The following is a 17,420-nucleotide window of genomic DNA, read 5'->3' as shown; positions in this document are numbered from 1 at the left end:
AGTTATGTCACCAAAACAAATGTTAAAGTTTATACTTATAAAAAGTCATATTACCGATACAAATGTTAAAGTTTATACTTATAAAAAGTTATGTTACCAATACAAATGTTAAAGTTTATACTCATAAAAAGTTATGTCACCAAAACAAATGTTAAAGTTTATATTCATAAAAAGTTATGTCACCAAAACAAATGTTAAAGTTTATACTTATAAAAAGTTATGTTACCAATACAAATGTAAAGTTTATACTCATAAAGTTATGTCACCAATACAAATGTAAAGTTTATATTCATAAAAAGTTATGTCACCGATACAAATGTTAAAGTTTATACTCATAAAAAGTTATGTCACCAATACAAATGTTAAAGTTTATACTCATAAAAAGTTATGTCACCAATACAAATGTTAAAGTTTATGCTCATAAAAAGTCATATCACCGATACAAACGCGAGGAGTGGTTGTTTAGCTCGCTAAGGGATACAGACATAACGGAAACATGCAGTAATTTTCGCGGATTGTGCGAATCCTCATTTCCGTCCCTCACTAATTCATACCTTAGCTGCAGATCTGTAGCTCTCTAGGAAAATATCTGGTCTGTCCCAATGTGATCCCAGAGAGCTACAAATATGGAACTACATATACCTTTATTCGGAAATCGTATTCTAAGTAGCCACCGATTTCAGAAAAAAACATTCGTCAAGCAAAGTACCTGTCAAATTTTATGATAAACTTGTGAACGATTTCATTCATTGACATTTAATAATTGAACACATGCTAAATATACAAAATCCAAATGTCTTGTACATTAAGATTTATACGAGCATAAATCTCCCATTAAGAAAATTTCCATTATCCGTGGGTCTAGATTTTATACTATCTGTTTCAGAAAGAACAGTTCATAAAAGTAGAATTATAAAGTTATTAGATTTACAGTGATCTTTACCGATATCAAAGTATGTTATTTTTTCCCCTGCTTATCTAAATCTGGGATAATTGAAACTTGTGAACGGATCGATGGGGTTGTTTATATCAGAGAGAGAGAGAGAGAGAGAGAGAGAGAGAGAGAGAGATGCGATATGCAAACAACGCGATTACATGTATTTAAGATGATCAAAGAGGTTTTTATGTAGCATCTATGCTTATTTACATAAGAAAGTCATGTGTGGAATTATTGATACTCACACAAAGGCTTTGTACTGCAGGAAAATGGTTTTATGGCCTGTAGCACAGACCTTTTATACTGTACTTTCAAAAGATGAAATTCTTCAAAACCATGCTTCAGTTTTAAACACATTTAATATCCCAGTCAATGGGTTGAATGAATATGAGTTATCGTACCTATACTGGATTCCTCATCTTCGCAAGCCAAGTGTCCGAGAGAGTAAGCTTGAGAAGATGTGGATTCCTAAACTACATAAAACCCTTACAAACAAAGATACATTGCGAGATCCAGTAAGTGTTCTACCAATCCCCTATCTTTGCTCCTCACGAAAATATTGACAGCTGTGAAGGAGAAACTTCAAACTCACTGTTTGAACTTTTAGTAAAACTTTTCCCAAATCAATAACATCGAAACCTATAACTTTACTATACTCAACACTATACACGACCATTCCTCACGATAAATTAAAGACTAGATTTTTTGACATCATAGATAGTTGCTTCTTCAACAAAAATGGAAAAAGGAAATATTCATATCTAGTGATCAGTCATCCAAAAACTTGCTTCGTTAAACACCGCTCTGATTTCACGCACAACTATTCTGAAGTTGAATAATTTTTTTTTAGAGTTCCTCATTGACAATATCTTCGTGGTCATTGGTGATCAGGTCTTCCAACATGCAGTCTGTTGGAATTCCCATGAGCACGAATTGTGCTCCTTTGTTAGCTGACCTGTTTTTATATTCCTATGAAGCAGAATTTATTCAAAAACTTCTACGTGAAAAGAAAACATTTCTTGCTGTGGCCTTCAATTCAACATTTGGATATCTCGACGACGTTTTGTCTATTAACAATAATAACTTTCATTCATATGTCAATTCGATATATCCCTGTAAGCTCGAAATAAGACACTACAGAGTCGTCCACTTCTGCTTCATACTTAGATATTTTATTGAAAGTAGACATTAACGGCAAACTGAAAACTCAGATGTATTTTAAATGGGATGATTTCAGTTTTACCATCGTCAACTTCCGATATTTATGTAGCAATATTCCATTATCACCTGCATATGGTGTTTATATCTCTCAACTGATTCGATACGTAAGAGCTTGTTCTGTGTATAGTCAGTTTTAAATCGAAGCAAGCTACTGACAAAGAAGTTGATGGTACAGGGGTTTCAACAATTTCGATTGAAGTCAGCATTTCGCAAATTCTATGGTCGTTATAACGATCTAGTTCGGCAATGCAACCTATCATTGGGTCATTTGCTGTCTGACATGTTTCTTACCGATTGTTAGGCCGTTATTGGCACACTGATTTTGACTACGGATAACTCCGTTTACCTGATCAGGATGTAGGGCTCACGGTGGATGTGACCGGTCGTCAGCGGACGCTTACTCCTCCTCGGCACCTGATCCCACCTCTGGTGTGTCCAGGGATCCGTGTTTGCCCAACTATCTATTTTGTATTGTTTATCGGAGTTATGAGATTGATCACTGTTCGTTATCTTCGCCTTTCATTCATCGTCGGAAACCCACGGTCGGTTGCTCTATTCGTTTACCTACCGTGGATCACAAGGCCAGTAGTTTCGCTGGAAGGTGTGTTTCGGCTTCTATATGCGATTGGTCGCTTTACCCTTTCTTATTGCGATATTCGACCAGTGAAAAAGCCCCCTTTTCCAGTCCTCGATAGCATAGAAAAACATGCTTTCGAAGCCAAGATTTTTACTACGTTTAAGTCAAACAAGTTACAAAACTTTCAGCGAGATGCTTTATCTGCATTATTGAAGCGGAGCTAGGATGTATTTGTGTCTATTGAGACAGGGCGTGTGCTATCAAGCGTTTACTATCGTACTGTGTACGAATCTATGTACATGTTTACATGTTCAGCACGAGTTCGTAGTTCCATCATACGGCAGCATTGTGTTTTTTAACACGTGCTATGAAGCAGTGATGATAATAAACACACCAGAGGCGGATCCAGGATTTCCGAGGGGTTGGCACATGTGAAAGAGAAGTATTAGTTAAAATAATCAGCCATTTTGGGTGCCAAATCTGGAGTTTTCATCTTTATACCTTTGATAGTGGAACAACAAAATACACGCACTTTCATGGACGCTGCCATTACATCTGACACTTTGAGTACCGGGAATATTTACGGCTATTCCCATTGGTCCTCGATAGGTCACGTAAGATCACGCATTTTAATGAGTTATGCGAAAATATCGGCCTTGTGACCCACGGTTGGTAAACAAATAAGCGACCGACCGTGGGTTTCCGACGATGCCTTTCATTATGAGAATGCATCACAATTTTAAGATACATTCAACATGTAATTTCATTTTTTATTGATGATGATTAATACATGTATAGAAAAAATGTATGTTTATTGTTCTTTTTAACAAAGTACATACTGCAGTGGCGGATCTCAAAAATATTGTGGTGGATGCGACCTAAGTTTTTATTTTTACCGCCCAAGAATAACCGAAAATGGCAAAATTAAAAAACAAAGAATATTTAACCAAAAGGGATTGCAACCCACGTAATCCCCTCTAGATCTTGTATATCCAGGGGTCCGTGTTTGCCCACCTCTTTATTTTGTATCCCTTATGGGAGTTATAAGATTGAAAACTGTTCGTTATCTCCACCTTTCACCTGCCACTAGTCTGCAATTGGAAACCGGATCTAACTGTCAGTTTTAATCGGTTGTTTGATTGCTTTACATCTCGTTGAGAAGATTTCATTCATATTGAAACGTCACAAGCTGTCGGTGAAGAACCACAATAAACCTAAGCATAGCGCTCAGAGCCGTGATAGTGAGGGTTCTTTCACGTGCCAACGCCGGACCTCTGTTTTCAGGTCATATCTGAAAGAGCGAAAGCTCTACCACTGAGCTACCGCGACCAGTTAATAAACTTTAAAGCACGTTGGAAATCGCTTCATGAATGCTCGATCATCCATTTTCTAAGAATTGAGAAATATTTTCACGGAGAAATTGCACACGTGTCTCCGGAAATGAACAGATGTTCCGTGATATAATTAGATATGTAATGTGAAAGGCGAAGATAGAGAACAGTGATCACTCTCATAACTCCCATAAGGGATACAAAATAAAGAGGTGGGCAAACACGGACCCCTGGATATACCAGAGGTGGGATCAGGTGCCTAGGAGGTGTAACTATCCCCTGTCGACCGGTCACACCTGCCCTGAGCCGTATGTCTTGATCAGGAAAACAGAGTAATCTGTAGTCAAAATCAGTGTATCAAGAATGACCTGATAATCGATATGAAAAACATCAAACAGCATTTGACACAATGATATATGGGCAAACTCTAGATCATTATAACGACCATAAACTTACGTTCAATGCTGACTTTAAACGAGACTGTCGAAACCCCTGTAACATCAACTTGTGTCAGCAGCTTGCCTCGATTTAAAAAAACAACAACCTTATCATACGCAGAAGCTCTTGTGTATCGAATTAGTTGAGAGATTTAAATATCGCATGCAGGTGATAATGGAATATTACTACAAAATAAAAATAAAACGTTGACGATGGAGAAGCTAAAACCATCCCGTTTGTCATAAAGTTGAGTTGTTAGTTTGCCGTTAATATCCATTTTCAATGAACAACTAAGTACGAGGCAGATGTTGAGGAGTCTGTGGTGTCTTTTATCTCGAGTTCACAGGGATATATTGAATATACATACGAATGAAAATGATTACTGTTAATAGATAAAACGTCGTTGATACATCTAAATGTCAACTTGAAGGCCGCAGTAAGAAATTTTTTCTTCTCATGTAGAAATTGTTGATTAACATCTGCTTCTTAAGAATATAAAAAAAAAACCCAGATCAGCTAACAAATGTCTATTGACATTTTACTCCAAAATGAAACTTGTGAAAATGCAACTCGGTAGTCACAGATCTGGATAATTTTGAATCCCTCTAACACGAATTACATGCTCATGGAAACGCATCAGAGAAAATATCAACTAAATCCACAGGTGCTCAATGCTCAAATTCCTGATCCTCAAAAAATAATCGTACTGAATAAGATTTGGAGTTCATTTCGAAAGTACACTCGAGTTTATCACTCACATCGACTCAGTTTTTATGTATGCCGCTTTAAAAATACATCCTTTCGAACAATTAAGAAATGTCAAACTCTACACATCAGAAAGCATTTTATACAATGATCATATGTCTCCGAGTCTCCATTATTGTTTTGTAATAATGTGGGGAATTGCTCCTTTTCCACATTTAAACCACATCTTAAAACCCCAGTTCTAAGCGAGCGGCGAGAAATATATATAAGCGCCCTGACTGTCACCATATTTGTGAAACTTCGTTCGTTGACAATATTTAAACAAGTTCAATTTCAACAAATACCTCTGGTGTGTCCGCGGGTCCGTCTTTGGCGTTCTTTTTATTTTCATAGGATTTATAAGATTGATCACTGTTCGTTATCTTCAATATTCATTATGACAAAAATGTTATGAAATGGCCTTTTACATTTATTTCAGTTATTTCATGTATTCGAAATTAAATATGACAAACGTTAAAAATATTAAATATTGGAAACGTAAAATCTGAGAGAGAGATCTGGACTATACCTGTACATGAAAGTATTGACACTAGATTGAATACCCTGCTTGAATGTTCAAACTTAAACACACATATCTCTGTGATAAAATTGCATAATCTTTATTCATATTAAGAAAGATTTCGAACACATTTGATTGCTTTAGGAAATTTTTTTGACACGATTTCCACCATTTAAGACTTCCAGGGCGTGGGCTTGTTGTTTTCACAGCGTCTCGTGCAACCCGAAAATTTGGTCTCGCACCTGTTGCTGCAGTCTCTCCTCTTCTGGAAGGGAAGGTTTTTGCAGCCCAACTGACAGTTATTGCGTGACGTTGCACATCCCACCTTACAGGCAACAGCCAACGTGGTGGACACCATCAGTCCCACCAACAGAAGTGTTGTCAACAGTCTGGTCTGAAAGAATTCAAAGACTAGTGAACAGGTAGCAATATTGATTCAAATCATTATCTTAATACAGATGAGTCATAATTGTATTCTACAACTGGACAGTTTGATGTGATTTCTTGAAGATTAAAGTGTGGTCATTAATTGAATATGAAGCAACAAAGTTGGATTGATTGATTGATGTTTTCCGTCACTCTCAACAATTTTTTCAGTTATATGGAGGCGCTCAGTTTTTATTGGTGAAAGAGAGAACCCAGATAAATGTACAATGTATAATGTACCAGGGAAGAGACCACCGATCTTCCGAAAATAAACTGGGCAACTCTCTCACTTACCGGCGCGAGCGGGATTCGAACCTGCGCCTACAGAGGTGAGAGGCCGTGTGATTTTGAGCACGATGCTCTAACCACTCGGCCACGGAGGCAGATTCGTTGAAACTTTGAAACTTTATTTCACTTTTTGGTTGCACATGAGACATGAAATTACAAACGGATGAAACAAACAGTAACAAACAGATAATGAATGAATAAAAACGTAACATATGTACAGTAGAATTGTCAGGTTGCTAGTGGCAGGAATATCATTTTTTGAATATTGACATTACAATTCTACAAAATTTGGCCAAACCGATAAGAGTAAACTTGTCATCACTATTAAATAAATTTGCAAAACTGATAGCATTTCTAACTTTGTAAATATTTGTAGCTAAGGTGTTAATTCTTTCATTATTGAAAAATTCACGGTTAAAATTGTAGTGTATTCATCTCCAATTTCATTTGCATTACAGATATCACATTAATCTATCAGATCTATCAATTCTAAAAAATCTGCCATATTCAACTGGTAATCTGTGACTGACACACCTAAAACTATTTAAACTATACCAAATTGATTAAACAATAAGAATGGATCATCCAGCCCGACTTATTACAAATGTTTATCTTGAAATAAACATTCTATTTCATTTTTCCAAAATAGGACCTGTTTACAGAAATACCAAATTACATATTAAATGCAAGTTTAAAAAGATATGTTACTCTTTGCAGTGCTTAATTTTACTTACGTTCATTGTACGTTGATGAAATCTCAGATCTGTGAAGAATGCAAAATGTATACATTTCTATTTATTGTAATAAATAAACACACACATACAAGCAGGTCTTGTTAATTATTTCATTGTGTTATATTCTTGATACAGGAATTATAACGTACAATTGACCTTTGAACTTGGAATCAAAATCTAGACTCAAAAAAGTTATATCACCAGTTTATACTCATTAAAAGTTACATACTCCGTATCATCAATACAAATGTAAAAAATGGTATTCATAAAAAGTCATATCATCAATGTAAAAGTTACCAATACAAAGATATGAAATAAGTTTTTAGTTTGCTAAGGGATACAGCACAAGAACCGGTAATTTGGTCTCGTAATAAAAGTAGGAGTCTATACCATACCACCCCTACTAAATAAAACTCAGGAATCAGTCATCTTGTCTGTAGTAATATAAGTAGGAGTCTATACCATGCTCATTGTACAATTTACCTGTTAATTATTACTGTGCATGAAATATTGTAATAATTTAGGAGGGACATGTAAGTTGTTAGTACTTGTTCCCAATCCTTTGATTTCACCAATAAACAAGAGGCCCACAGGCCTTATCGGTCACCTGAATACTAGTGAAAAAGTATCACTACTTCCATGGGTTATGAAATCTAGAAAAAAATCCTGTTCTGAATATCTAAGCTAAATTCTTATGTTCAGCAAGAGTATAAAACAAGATGTGTTCTTAAAACTTCACTGCCTTCAAAAGTGCATACACTGATGAAAGGCTTTAAATAATAGGTGTATTAACATTAAAACATCAAAGCAAATGAATGATTTGGACTCATTCCTAAGTCATAGCTCTGGGTTTTGATTGAAATTCACCATTTTTTGTACATCCTTTTCTGCTATTCCTAAGTATGCATTTAGATTTTATACAGTATCAGCAAACTTACACATAAATACTATATACTAAGTGATGCCCCACCCTGGGGTCGGAACCCTTATTCTGGAGATCATCGAATTTACTATTTTGGTAAAAGGCTATCTGCTCTATCCATTTAGTTTCAATTTAGCACTAAAGAAGATGTTATTTAAGGTTTTTTTTTTATTTTTTTTTTTTTTTTTTTTTTTACTACACATAAACACTATATACTGAGTTTGGCCCCGCCCTGGGGTCAGAACCCCTACCCCGGGGATCATGAAATTGACAATTTTGGTAGAGGCCTTCCTGCTCTCCACCACTTAGCATTTAATTTTTCTTACAGATATGCGGTTCTCGAGAAGAAGATATTTGAAAATTGGTCAATTCTGGACAGTTTTTGCCCCTCCCTTATGGCCCCATGGGTGCTGGAGACCTGAAATTTACAATTTATGTTCCCCTTGTTCCAAAGATTCTTCATACTAAATTTGAAAAGCATTGGACTGGTAGTTATCAAGAAGAAGTTAAAAATGTTCAATTGTTAACGGACGCCGGACGCCAACCAATTGCAATAGGTCACCTGAGTTTACTCAGGTGCCCTAAATATGTTCAAAACAAAACAAGGGTAAGAGAGAAAGAAAGAATGAGAGAGACAAAAGTTCAAATATTCTATGCAAACAAATGCGAGAATTTTAAAATGATAGAAAAAGGTTAGTTTGTAGCATTATTTACATCAAACAGTCATAGATTAAATTATTGATACTTACGTGAAGGCTTTGTGCTACAGGGAGTTATTTTATGGTCTGCATCACAGACCTTTTATACTGTACCGTAGTCGTTTCATTACCGCGGTATGTCATAGTAAATCGTAAATTTTGTAACATTCCTCTCTCTCATTAACCGATGATATGTCTAGATCATTTGAACTTTTAAACTTTTAGCGCTCGTTTTCAATTATTCGTCAGTTTCAAACATTATCATGTTGGACTATTTGTAGTACATTATTTGACTATTTGATAAAATTGTACTAGAAATTTGTGTACAGTTGGCGGGATCCCTCATATTTAAAAAAAATAATATTATTTCAGTCACGAATGTTGTGAAATTGCTTTACAAAATAGTTCCATATATTCATAATATGAACGCATTTTATTTGCACAGAATAATATCAGTTAAGTAGTCGAGGGTGCTATTTATATTAGTGTACAAAGATCTAGTGTAATATATTTTAGTGTACAAAAATCTAATGTAATTTCTATTAGTGTACAAAGATCTAGTGTAAATTATATTAGTGTACAAAGATCTAGTGTAAATTATATTAGTGTACAAAGATCTAGTGTAATTTATATTAGTGTACACACATCTAGTGTAATTTATATTAGTATACAAACATCTAGTGTAATTTATACTAGTATACAAACATCTAGCGTAATTTATACTAGTATACAAACATCTAGTTTAATTTATATTAGTATACAAACATCTAGTGTAATTTATATTAGTATACAAACATCTAGTTTAATTTATATTAGTATACAAACATCTAGTGTAATTTATATTAGTATACAAACATCTAGTGTAATTTATATTAGTATACAAACATCTAGTTTAATTTATATTAGTATACAAACATCTAGTGTAAATTATATTAGTGTACAAACATCTAGTGTAATTTATATTAGTATACAAACATCTAGTGTAATTTATATTAGCGTACAAAGATCTAGCATGTTTTGCATCATTGCACACTTTTTAGTGTGATCTCTACCGATGCACAAGTACCTGACAATGAAATAATATATTACGTCAGGTATTTCTGCATTTGTTGAAATCACTCTAACATATTCTATTATTCAATAATTTTCTCTTGTAATCTAAACTCTTGCAAAAATATCTTTAATAAATTGTATACATGTATATTAGTGCATAGATATTATAAAATAGCCAAATATATATTACAAAGATAAAAGTATTTCGCCACGATAATATTTTATGATGATGACTAAATGGAAACGAGTGCTAAAAGTTTAAAAGTTCGCTTAGTCTAGACATTTGGTTGGTTAATGGGAGAGAGATGTTACAAAATTCACAACTTATGATGACGTACCTGTGTAATGAAACGATTGTGGTACAGTATAAAAGGTCCGTGATACAGGCCGTAAAACAACTCCCTGCAGTACAAAGATTTCACGTAAGTATCAACATCATTCTCTTTATTATGTAATTAAGCTTAACTGAACTTATTTTCAAGAATTAAGGACACTTGATACGAACAAAAGTTGGACTCAGTGCATGGGTTGAAATAATTGTTTGGCTTACTTTGGTTGCAATAAGTAAAAATATAAAATTCCTTTTAAAAAGTCTCATTAATTTTCTACGAGATTCAAAAGTTGAAAGATATTACCTCTCCCTAAATGACTCTATACAAATTTCCCCCTACTATTATGGACTTATTTGAGGAATCATGTTATCAAATTTCGTTCCATAGGGTACATTGCGTTCATTTTGCTTATAAAAACATAAATTTAGTTTTCAGTTTCATCATCTTTTTTTCAAAATCAATTTGTATCGAGTATGGTGAATGGTGATCATTAAATATTCACAGGTGTTTGTATTAAATAATTAATCTTTGCCCATCTTTATATCATTTTGACGTATCTTATCAAAATACTTTAACAATCACGCCTTTGCATGACCATTTTATCCCCAGTCCGAATAATCATAGAATTAGAACATGACATACTTTGCTAACAAAAGAACATATCGTACCGTCTTAATTTTACTTGTCAACATTTTTGTTTCTGAAAGATCGAGGATATAAAATGTACATCCCTGGATAATAAACATTTTTATGCAAAATTAAAACTTGCATAAATCTTCATTTTTGTTATAAGCTGATATTTCCACTGTCCAATAAAACGGTAGAACTTTACTCACAATAAGTCAAACATTAACAATGCTTGATATCATCGTAAATTCGTGAACGAGAAGTGCACTTTTGCATTTTTCTTAATTCACATTTACTGAGAAATGTATTGCAGTGAAGTGTATATTTTCCATTGTCTTCTTCGTTTTGCAACACATATACATGTACTAGATATATTTCATCTTTTGTGCATATTATGCTTACTCTCCCTACGCACCAGGATCCCACCTCTGGTATATTCAGGAGACCGTGTTTGTCCTACTCTGAATTTTGTATTCTTTATTGGAGTTTTGAGATTGATCACTGTTCGTTATCTTCATCTTTTCATTTCACACCAATCCTTCTTATAATAATATTCATTTCCATATTACGGGATTTAAAAAAATAATAATACACACTTTGTTTGCATTGTGGGGGTATAATGGAAGGAAGAGGTTAATATGCAAAATAAAGACAAAGGTAACCTATCTCTTAATCCTATACAGAATATACAATCGAGAACTGTAAACACTGACCCTTGGAAACACCAGAGGTGGAATTGGGTGCCTAAAGCGAGAAATTACCCTCATGATTTTATTATTTTATCCCCAATTATATAGACAAAGTAAACATATATTAATATCCCCTCTGTTTATCTTTTCTTTTCTCTGATTATGAGGTATTACTTAAAAGACTCGATAATCATAATGCTTATCATATTTTCTTTGAATGTGTTCAGTACTCAGTATAAAGAATTGCTCTTTTAGAATCCATAAATGCAATGCAACTACAAGTTGCCATATCATTAAAGTTATTGCTGAGTGGTGATGAGACTCTTGGGTTCAAAGATAACATAAAGATTTTTGAATATGTTCAGAAATATATGATAGAAAGCAAAAGATTTTTAAAATGCATTTAATACATGTGTATTTGTTATGCATGTCTATTCTTATCATGTTTGAGTCGGTACTCTCAATCTCTTTTTATCTCCTGTTGTGCTTATTCGTTTTTCTTCCACTATTTTTTTTTTGATTTAATTTTTTCTCTTTTGTATGTCATTTTGATCCCATTAACCACCCCACATTTCTATTTTGTTAGCCTATTATTCATATCAAGAAATCATAATACTTATATAATCATTATCTTTGGAATGACTTATTATCCTTTTACTTCATATCTATATTGTAATTTCTTGTGTGTATAATTATGTGGACTTTACCTTGTACCTTAGAGGAGAAGGCTTATATAGGCATTGCCTGCTGCCTAATTCTTATTATGTTATTCATAATAAAATACTGTTTAAATTATAATCATAAGACAAAATCTATGAAAAAAAATTACAAAATATTAGTTAGTGTTGATGTGTATTTCTATATCATATTATTGACATATTACAATTTTCATTCACCACAGATTTGAGATTTGAAAAAGCATCAAGGGACAATGAATGTAAGTAAAACTTTCAATTTAATTTTAGATACGATGCACTACTTCGCGCAACATGATGGGGTTTTTAATCCTAGCATAAACATTGGTAATCAATAGGGTTTATTGACCTATTCTAATCGTTTAACCATTTTAGCGAAGTAATTTATTCCGTTGCTTGATTATTCAATATCACCGTCGTTTAATTGTTCTATGAATGTGACCACACCGTTATCTCCAAGAAATAACATGAGGTTATAGAAGATAAATATACCTCCTGTGTGAACCAAGAAATAACATCAGGTTATAGAAGATATATATACTTCCAGTGTGATTTAGGGGTAATTTTTAAAATATTATATTACGTGCCAAAGAAATTGATGAAAATAACTGTATTGAGGTATTATGATTTTGGTACATATTTTGGGCAACATCGCTACATCTGCTCTCAATTTTGTACTCTTTATAGCATCTATGAGATTAATACCTCTTTGCTATCTTCATCTTTTACATCGCTACCTGTTCACTAGTCTTTGAATTCTTTCAGACCAGACTGTTGACAACGCTTCTGTTGGTGGGACTGATGGTGTCCACCACGCTGGCTGTCACCTGTAAGGTGGGATGTCAGAAGTCACGTAACGTCTGTCAGTTGGGCTGCAGAAACCTTCCCTTCCTGAAGAAAAGGCAGTGCAGCAACAAGTGCGAGACAACCTTATCGATTTGTGAGAGGAGCTGTAAAAACAACAGGCCCACACCTTGGAAGTCTTAAATAGTGAAAAACATGTAAAAATTCCTAGAGAATTATATATGTTTGAAATGTCTTAGTAAAAAATAAATGATATGCATTTTCGTCACAGAAACATTTGTTTTTAAGCTCGGACTTTCAAGTCAGTGGACTTAGAAGTCTGGATATACAATTTGGTGTCAAGACTTCATATGCAGATGTATTTTTAAAAAAAAAAAAAAACCTTCCAATTTATGTGCTTCTTTTTGACGTTTTTTTTAAAATTTTATTCCAAAACTGTAGCCTTTTAGCATAGTAAGTGGATTGAAAAAATATCATGAATAATTGGGAGTTGAACTATGTTCAATCTCCTTGGGTCATCACGCACTTTTCTGCGCAGTAATTTGTATTGATTTGTATAGTGGTCGTCAGCGGGGGTTCTGTGTCAGCTGATTTACTCCTAGGTAAATCAACATAAACTTTTATAAACATCCGCCATTAAATAATCCATGTAACTTTTCTGAATTAATCTAATTTTGATAATTGACATGTAAATAAATGCAATGATATTGTATTCAAATTAATTTGAATACAAGCTTTCGATCAAATTGATACTGATAGACATAGAAAAATAAAAGTTGTCGTTTGTAGCGCAGCGTCACCTATAAACATTGATAGGGAAACGAACGACAACTGCACACAAGCCCTATTGACACCGTGGCGCGAAATATCGAATATGGTGCGAAACCTCAGAAAATTTACAAGAAATAACTCTACAACATTGTGTATGTGTATATATTTGGTTTTTTTTTAATGTGATATAAAAAATGCTTGATGTTACATGTAGATTGAATTAAAACACTTTCGATTGGGATCGGAATACGAAATAAAATTTCTTATATCCGGTGGCAAAGTGAAACTGCTTCATGCTTCAAGTTATTGAATTACGTAGTAATTGCACGTTACACATTAGAGAACTGTTCCTTTTAATAAAGAAAGTCACAAAATAGATACAAAATGAGTGTACCTTATTCATTACTGTTAACGAGCTTTCGTCGACTATAATCTCGAAATGGCGTGTTTCGCTGCACTTGATGACGGTAAGGTCCACATTTTCTACGTGAGTAGTGTGATATTTGTTTATGAATTTTTTGCGCATACATGGTATGTCTCGGCTAGGAATAATGGAAACTTTCTCACCTATGTATGTAAAGACATATTAATCTCTATTTTTAAAAATGTAGAACACTTTTATCAAATGACAATGTTTGAAAACGCTCAGAGCCCCGATGTCAGAATTTCCTTTTCCAAGACATCAATATGTCAAATTCATTATCCTTTTTGAATAGTATGTACCATATTTTGTACCAGTTATCCATTTTGAATCCCCTATTACAATGGGTATTTGCTGCACTCTGGAATGTTTGAGTGGATGTCATGAGTGTGTGTCAAACAGAAATTTTAAGAGCATGGGATAAGGTGCTGCCATGTATTACTTCACTATCAAAGTTTAACCCAGTTGCCACAATGTTGAATTTATGCTGCAAAAAGGATTGGAAATTGCTCTGGTCAAAACACATTGTTTATTTGTCTACAGATGAAAGAGACATGAGGATTCTCCCTCACAAACTGAAGAAAAAAAATAGTTATGGATCTTGTACATGTATAGTTTATTAATCACTATAGATTTCCAGCATTACAAGTCTGATTCCACTATATGCTTTCCATACTGTCAGGTTCATTCACCCCCTGTTTGAGCCACAGTATAATATCCCAAATACCTTGGCAATAAATAACATTATTTGACTAGTGTTTCATCTTTAACGGAGTTGCGATGAAGTCGAACTCGGCTTATGATCTGATGAAGTGCCTTTGGGCGGGCAGGCGGGCACGCATCAACATTTCATTTCCGCACCATAGCTCTTGAGCAAATTATAGGATCTCATTCAAACTTAGATGGATTGTCACCCTCAGTAAGATGAGGAAGCCTATCGATTCTGGGGTCACTAGGTCAAAGGTCAAGGTCACTGGCTATAAATAGACTGAAATTTGGAGAAAATTTTGTTTTCCGCACCATAGCTCTTGAACGAATTATAGGATCTCAATCAAACTTAGATCGATTAAGTAAGACAAGAAGCCTATCGATTCCGGGGTCACAAGGTCAAAGTCACAGTGGCTATAAATAGACTGAAATTTGGAGAAAATTTTGTTTTCTGCACTATAATTTTTTAACAAATTATAGGATCTCAATTAAACTTAGATGGATTATCGCCCTTGATGAGACAAAGAAGCCTATTGATGTTGGTCAAGGGTTAAAGGTCAAGGTCACAAAGGATTTAAGTCGGCTGAAATTTATGTACGCAAAATTTTGCTCCCTGCTTGATAATTCTTGAAAACTTTTCTACCGGTTCCCTCTATGCCCATTCCTTGCGGAACTCGGCTTGTGCATTTCCGATGCCCGACAATTTTTAATTTTTTTGCATTTCATTTATTTTGAGTTATTATACAATTATTTACCATTCCATTGATCCTCTACAGGACTGTAGTATACTCAGGTGATAGTTTAGCATATTGGACTACCTTTTCAAGTAATGAATCCTTAGAATTAGCTATAACTAGGATTAAACTTGAATGTATATATACAGGGGGAAAACTTCTTCATAACTGCAAGGCATTGATAACCATATTGATTTGAATGTTTGGGCCATAATATGTGGTCACATTTTTCATGAGAATATAAAGGGGTGAAATTCTAGAAAACAACAACACGACTTCAGTTACTCGAGGAGCGTTGTGGCCCATGGGCCTTCCATTATCCATGTTTGCTGTTGTAACGCTTTGAAAAACAACAACAGTTGATTTGTATCTAAAATCATGATAATATTCAGTCATTTATCCCCCTTCCCTTCCAGTACTATCTTTTCTAACTGAATTTCCACAATGTTCAACTCCCACGAGTACTTTAAGTACTTTGATTTTTATTTGCTGTTAGATCCCTTGTATCATGGCAATGTGTAAGATTCACGAGGGTGTAAAATTTTAATACAGTATACCAATTTAACATTTTTCTAGCAAGGATTTAGCCATCCTTTTAACAGACTCACACTGTTGAATGTGCCCATTAAATATCTTTGGGTTTTATCCCGTATGACATATATATTTATCTGAAAATGAGAGAGTGATTAATCTCATAAATGCTATACAATACAATGGAATACAAAATTGTGAGTAGGGCAAACACGGACCCCTAGAAAAAACAGATGCATAAGAGGAGTAAGCATTTCTAGTTGACCGGTCACACTCGCCATAAGCCTTGTATCTTGATCAGGTAAACTTAGAGATTGATCAGTAGAAACGACTTAACACTATGAAACACGACTGACAGGATTCATCATAACGTTAGGTTACATTTATAACGAAGATCATTATAGCGATCACAGAAATAGCGAAATGCTGACTTTAAAGAGACTGTTGTAAACTTTGCATAATCATTTATTTATGAGTAGCTTTTCTTACTTTAAAAATCGATCATCAGCAGAACACGCTTTCGTGAATCGAGTTAGTTTAGAGACATACCTACGCAGTTAATGATGGAATGTTGCTACATAGATATGGATTGGTTGGTTCTATATTGTTTAACCAGAGAGAGAGAGAGAGAGAGAGAGAGAGCTATGGGGCAACAGTAATGGTATTAAATCTTGCGAAACGCGGAACATGACGTGTTAAGGCAGATTGCACACAAGCTATGATCCTTGACACTTCCTTGATAATCCACGCAAAGTTCGAATTACTTTGAAGAAGTGACAAAAAAACCACAACTCACCTGAGCAGCAATTATCATGCAATCACCCTCCGTTCCCCAACTCTCCCTCTCCCTCTCAATGTTTGGTAATATAATCAATTCTATTCATTTTCAAACCTAAAATTGATTTCCCCGTTTTATATACATTTTCTACGAAAATTACCCACCCCACTTTATCCATAGGTATGTATGTAAGTGGACATGAATTATGCACATACACACACTTTTTCCTTCTATCTAAGAATGTTTTCAACTTTGATTCTACATGTATGGTGGAATTGCAGGTGTAAGGGGTCACATAACTTGAAAGAGAGGTGATGATAAAGTAAGATTCCAAAGATGCAATATTTGATTTAAAATAAGAATTACATTATAGTTATCATTGTTATAAAAGATATCACCATGGATTTGTCCAACTGTTGTGACCCATGGGCCACTATGTCA

At 34.3% G+C, this 17,420-nt stretch overlaps 2 long non-coding RNA genes across 2 annotated transcripts; one reads left to right on the top strand and one right to left on the bottom strand.

Annotated features, from left to right (window-relative positions):
* Positions 1-5,848: 5,848 nt before the first annotated feature.
* LOC125681104 (uncharacterized) lies at positions 5,849-8,927 on the bottom strand. The gene is made up of 3 exons (XR_007372156.2): positions 8,888-8,927; positions 7,217-7,245; positions 5,849-6,162 (listed from the first exon to the last, which is right to left on the bottom strand). It is a non-coding gene; the product is annotated as an uncharacterized LOC125681104 (long non-coding RNA).
* On the top strand, positions 5,994-13,306 carry LOC125681105 (uncharacterized). The gene is made up of 3 exons (XR_007372157.2): positions 5,994-6,190; positions 12,439-12,474; positions 12,998-13,306. It is a non-coding gene; the product is annotated as an uncharacterized LOC125681105 (long non-coding RNA).
* The last annotated feature ends 4,114 nt before the right edge of the window (positions 13,307-17,420 follow it).

This window comes from Ostrea edulis, chromosome 2, assembly GCF_947568905.1.
Source record: "Ostrea edulis chromosome 2, xbOstEdul1.1, whole genome shotgun sequence".
Taxonomy (NCBI): Eukaryota; Metazoa; Mollusca; class Bivalvia; order Ostreida; family Ostreidae; genus Ostrea; species Ostrea edulis.
The sequence above is the reverse complement of the archived record's forward strand: the minus strand, read 5'-3'. Positions and strand labels throughout refer to the sequence as shown.